The sequence below is a fragment of the Triticum dicoccoides genome, chromosome 4B (genome assembly GCF_002162155.2).
Source record: "Triticum dicoccoides isolate Atlit2015 ecotype Zavitan chromosome 4B, WEW_v2.0, whole genome shotgun sequence".
Classification (NCBI taxonomy): Eukaryota; Viridiplantae; Streptophyta; class Magnoliopsida; order Poales; family Poaceae; genus Triticum; species Triticum dicoccoides.
In genome coordinates this window covers 680,203,101-680,208,402 of record NC_041387.1, presented here as the reverse complement: position 1 = coordinate 680,208,402, position 5,302 = coordinate 680,203,101, and the positions used below count along the sequence as shown (strand labels likewise).

General features: G+C 41.7%; 1 long non-coding RNA gene across 8 annotated transcripts; it reads right to left on the bottom strand.

Annotated features, from left to right (window-relative positions):
• Positions 1–253: 253 nt before the first annotated feature.
• Positions 254–4,360, bottom strand: LOC119292340. Of its 8 annotated transcripts, none has more exons than XR_005142941.1 (8): positions 3,768–4,360; positions 3,218–3,269; positions 2,981–3,125; positions 2,814–2,855; positions 2,663–2,704; positions 1,365–2,103; positions 631–1,242; positions 254–531 (listed from the first exon to the last, which is right to left on the bottom strand). It is a non-coding gene; the product is annotated as an uncharacterized LOC119292340 (long non-coding RNA). The 8 variants fall into 8 exon arrangements; XR_005142943.1 differs by lacking the exon at positions 3,218–3,269 and having other exon boundaries at positions 631–713; positions 1,168–1,242; XR_005142946.1 differs by lacking the exon at positions 3,218–3,269 and having other exon boundaries at positions 648–713; positions 1,168–1,242.
• Between the last annotated feature and the right edge of the window lie 942 nt (positions 4,361–5,302).

Genomic DNA, 5,302 nt, shown 5'->3' with positions numbered 1-5,302 from the left:
TGGACCAAGCCCAATATTGCAGCCTTTTTATTTTTGGCCCATGGCCTTTTTGTCTCAACAGTTTCATTTTTTCTTTTTTTTGTCAGGGTCACATTCTTCATTTTCCAATTTAACATAAATAAATACATAATATTTAAATTGGCATACAGAAAACACACAAAATACTTCAAATATTACCAGCCATATATGTTGGAGCCGAGCCTACTAGCCAGACAAGCCCCACATTTCATAATCTCATACATACTGCTCAAAAAAATCATAATCTCATATATTGGTCCCACACATCAGATCTTCAACATCGCTCAGATTATTTTGGTAAGTGGATCCCACTAATCAGGTTTACATTTGACAAATTTTTAAATCACTATTTCAAACAAAACAAAACAAACATAATTTATCAAATAACACTAAATTTGTTACAATGTCACAATCTCTACAGCCTATTACAGTCAAACAGAACAAACAAATCTCTGGCATCCCGGCTTTGCACTTGGCTTCATGGCTTTGCACTTCAAATTTGTCCTGGCGCTCCTATAAAAGAGTGAACACAAAGACTTCCAGCATTAGTGTACTGCTACTGGTCAGAACCAAACAAATGCAATGGAAACAATAATGTAAGTAGGAAAGTACTAGAACAAAGGCTCTACAAGTATACTTCTGCTTTCTTCACTTTCAGGTTGGAGCTCTTGTTTGTAGAGGCTGAACAAAGGCATCTAACAATAAACAAAAGGAGTTAGAAACAGAATAAAAACAAACATGCAAAGCATCTAGGGACCGAATCATGAAGCATATGTACATGTAACAGTAACAACCACAAGGACCACACAACACAAGAGACAAGAAAGCACAGTTGTAGCATGATACCAACACAGACATAATGGTTCTAGATGTTGAACGCAAAAAATGATTCAATCTCAGATGGTTCATTGAGCATGCACAAATGACTTAAGATAACAGGACATATGTTCTACACTAATTTTACACAAATCATTATCAATTACAATTTACAACAGACTTAAAACAAAACACCATAGCTTCTGCATCACATAGGGAATCAACACAATGGCATCATGGCCCATCGACCAAAGAACAAAAGAAAATAATGGGATACACCGAAGACTTATCTAGTCAGAGAAGATAGCGTTGATGTAGTTGCAGCACGGCTACCTCAAGACTGTGAATGTGGTGCCATGGTCGGGGTTGATGCGCTCGAGCAAGGTAAGCATCATGGCCTCGTTGGGTCTGTGAGAATAAGAAAAGTATTAGCTATATTGCCCAGTAGGACTAGCTAGCATCCAGAGCATGCATTGACTGGACACATATTCCCTTTAACAAAATGATAAGAGTATCATCAGGATCATTACCTTCCCTCTTGCTGAAGTAGCAATGTCCGTTCTTTCTGCTCCATGGATGGCCTAAACAAAACCGCCTTGAATAATAGAAAGAAGTCTCAGGTTTATCAACCACAGCAAAACAACAGTGTGACCTAAAGAAGAAGAATAGAAAGAGGTCTCAGGTTTATCAAGCATAGCAAAACAGCAGTGTGACCATCAGTGATAGAACTGAATATAAAACAAAAGAGGTCTCAGGTTTAGACTCTAAAGGAAGAGCTAGTTATGCATGATGTTTCAGGTTTAAACAAAAGATCAAGATCACAATTTTAACAAGAGATATGTAGTCAGTCCAGTTGAACAAGATCTGGACAGTAGCATTATGAGTATTTAAGTGGAGATGTAGCAGGCAATCAAATGAAGCAACTTAATTGTTTGATGGCATTCACCATAGTAGATAGTACTAACCCCAGTACACATGCATGCAGAAATGATTTGCTCAAACAATGGCTAACTGAATTCACAATTAAGGAAATTTGGACTCAAGCTTAGTCAGTCCAGCATAATCCATGCTACCCAACCACCTCCATTTATATAGTTGTTATTCTTTATCTTATCAGCAATGCCTATGCAGGAACTGAGAACCAGAACACATGTCTGCTTAAGTGAAAATTGCTGAAACAATGGCTAAATAAGAGATGCTACTCATCAGCAGAACTTGTTGGTCATGTACGCTGTTATAGTCAAGCAGAAGCCTCTTGTACTTGAAGGCCTATAAAATAAAATCGGTAAGTTAGATTGATCACTGTAGGTGCAACACATTTTCTCAAAGAGGCATAAACATGACATGAAATAGATGTAGTATCATCACTACATGAAAGGAGCATTATACTTGGAAGGAAAAAACAACATTCTTTCACCAAACAAACAATACTTGACAGGAAACTGTGCATTTCGTCCTTGTATCCATTAGTAGCAGGTATTCAACATCCTGTTTTTATCTGTCTAAAAATCAGCATGGCAACTTTGTACATGACTCAATCTTTGAGCATGGAAAAAATTATTCTAACTCTATGATGGTACCACGTAAACTTATATATGGCCGTGGACAGTGAAATGTATTCTAACTCTAACCAAACACCCTCTTACAAGCAGAAATGTATTCACTTATATACAGTGTATTTGTAGAATTACTCTATGGTACTCTAGCTGTCTTAAGTCCTGACCACAATGGTAATTAATTTGGACATGCGAATCACAATACACATAGAGAGATATTAATTACTCTATGGCACGCAGGGACGCAACGATGCAAATCACTCCTACCATACCATGTGGCCAAGGAAGCTGTTCTGCTCCTCCAGGATGTGCACCTGCATGCATCACACACCAACAGAGCCATATGCACGATCAATCACAAGTTCACAACTGCTTGTCTGCATCTTAAATCATTCTATTTCCCTTACGATTACATCTACTTACCCTGTGGTGTGATTCGTCCAGCTGCTCCTCCATCAGTTTATCCTGCACATAAGAAAGTCAAGTAACCATTGATTATCCTGTACTGAGAGTGGCATGTGAGCCGAGGTGAATATTGTGCAGTGCAGGGTGTTGTAACAGCACGCATATCTTCGTTTCACGGACTTTACCCAGCATGCACTCTAGCTTGTGCTCCAGACCGCGGAGCTCTGCCGCGGTTGCGCCGGACGGCAGGTCTTCTCCTGTCTGCCTCCTCACGCTGGCCTCCAGGTGGTCACTCTCATGCCTCAACGTTGCGATATCCGCAAACAGTTTCTGTGTGCAAGAATCATACAGATGAATCAGAATGCAGTTAACTCTGAGTGTAAAATAACTAGTACTATGAGTAGATGTGTTTGTGTATTAACCAGATATTCACCATGATTTATGCCCTCATAGCGCTCGATTAAGTCACTCCAACTGAACAAATGACCAGTGAAGGAGTTTGGCAGCACTATACAGTAGTACTATTAATTGTAGAGTGGATATACAGAGACAAGTAATCAAATTTATGCATCATGTACAAGTTTCAGCACTATACGACTATGCATGTAGTGTAGATATTGAATACCGGCGACTGGTACTTGTTTAACTTGAGGCCGTGTGTGCTTGCATTATACCCAATTGCAGGTGGGCATAGGAGCAGCTGAATCTAACAGCAGGATTACAGTCAGAGGTAAATCAAAAGCATCGTCTGACTAAGTGGTCACTGAACACAAGGAGAGCACCCTCCCCAATACTGTAGCTACGTCTGAAGTCTGATGGCATGCCAAAGTTTATTCTACCATAGAGTAATTCTACAAATACACTGTAGAGTAATTTGGACATGCGAATCACAATGGTACTTGGTAAATTACTTCTGATCAAACTGGGAGGGAGCACTGAAATAGCAGGGGATTCATTGATCGATGAACGTACCCGTCGTTGGTCCTCGAGACGAGGTTGGGCTCCACGGCGGCGTCCACGATGCGGCTGAGCTCCTCGTGCCGCCACTGGGAGAAGCGCCAATGGACCAGATTAGGTCGCCTCCGTTGACGATCTTGCGCTTCTCCTTCACGGACTTGTCGCTGGCCCTCCGGTGCCCGGGATCACATACGAGTGAGCTCGTACCAGAGCGGGCACACCCCTCCACCGCCTCCCCCCTCGCCGGCCTCCGCGTCCTCGCCCTCATCATCCTCCATGGGCGGGAGGAGGATGCAGCCGGCCCCCGCAGCGACAACCCGCAGGAACAGCGCGCGGCGACAGCCGGCCCCTTATTTCCATTCCGCAGCGAGCGCTGATGAGAAGAAGTTGGCGGTGCCACCCCATGGCGCGCCGCTCGTGTTGCTCCTGTGGATGCGCGGCGGCGAAGATGGGCGGCAAAGGTAGGGGAGAGGGATGGGAGGGGAGGGTGCAGACCGGCGGCGAGCGGAGAGGGAGGCAGCGAGCGGAGAGGGACGCAGATCTGGATCTAGAGTGGCGGTGGGAGGCGGCTGCAAGGGATAGCGCTAGGGTTTGCGTGCGGGGCTGTGGGCCGGGCTTCATGGGGTGAGAGGGTGATGGAGTTTTTTGTTTGAGACAAAGATGGGGTGAGGGAGAAAGGGCTACCGTCGGATCCGAGAGCATCCGACGGCATTGGAGGCGCGATCTGCGTGACATGCCTATGGACCAATCAGAACCCAGTACACGTTATGACCATCTAAATTGGTCGTAATTGACTAAAAATAAGGTGTTGAATCATATAAAGAGTTTTATGATATGAGAAATTAAAAAAAAACATTCTCATTGTGTCAGTAAATCTGACCTAGTTTTTAGTAAAACTAACAAACTTGGAATTGGAATAAGACAAATATCTTTACAAAGTGTTATGAGAAATGAGTTTTTAGGAAAAAGATTATTTTCTATTTTCGGAGTGAAAATATTCATTTTTTGAGAAGAATCTATCAAATATTTGTTTCAAAATGGAATCACACCATTTCCAAAACTATAAGACATCATTTTCTGTACAGTTGACCAAATCTTAACATGTAAAATGTTTTCGATCCACCTCTCATCAAAAAGACAAGTTATGTTTCAAAAAAGAATTTACCTGAGCATTCTTTTGTTTTTCTTCTATCTTTTCACATGAATTTTTTAAAAAAAAATCTCATATTGTGCACAAGGGTGCATCTTGGAATTCCAAACAATGTTGCCTAAGGGAATTTTCATTTTCTTTGCACAGAAATTTCGTTTTCCATTTTTTGAGTGCCCGAAATGAGTTTTTTTTGTGAAAGACCTACCATATATATGTTGCAAAATTGGACCAAATAATGTTTATAAAATACTAGGAAAAATTTAATGCAAAATTGACCAAATGGTTGGGTGTAAAAAGTTTTGATCCACCTCTCGTGAAAAAGACAAATTTCCGTCGATTTAGCTGGAAGCGGGTCAAATTTGAACTATAGCTGGCCTGTAGTTTGCTCTTTATTTTTTCC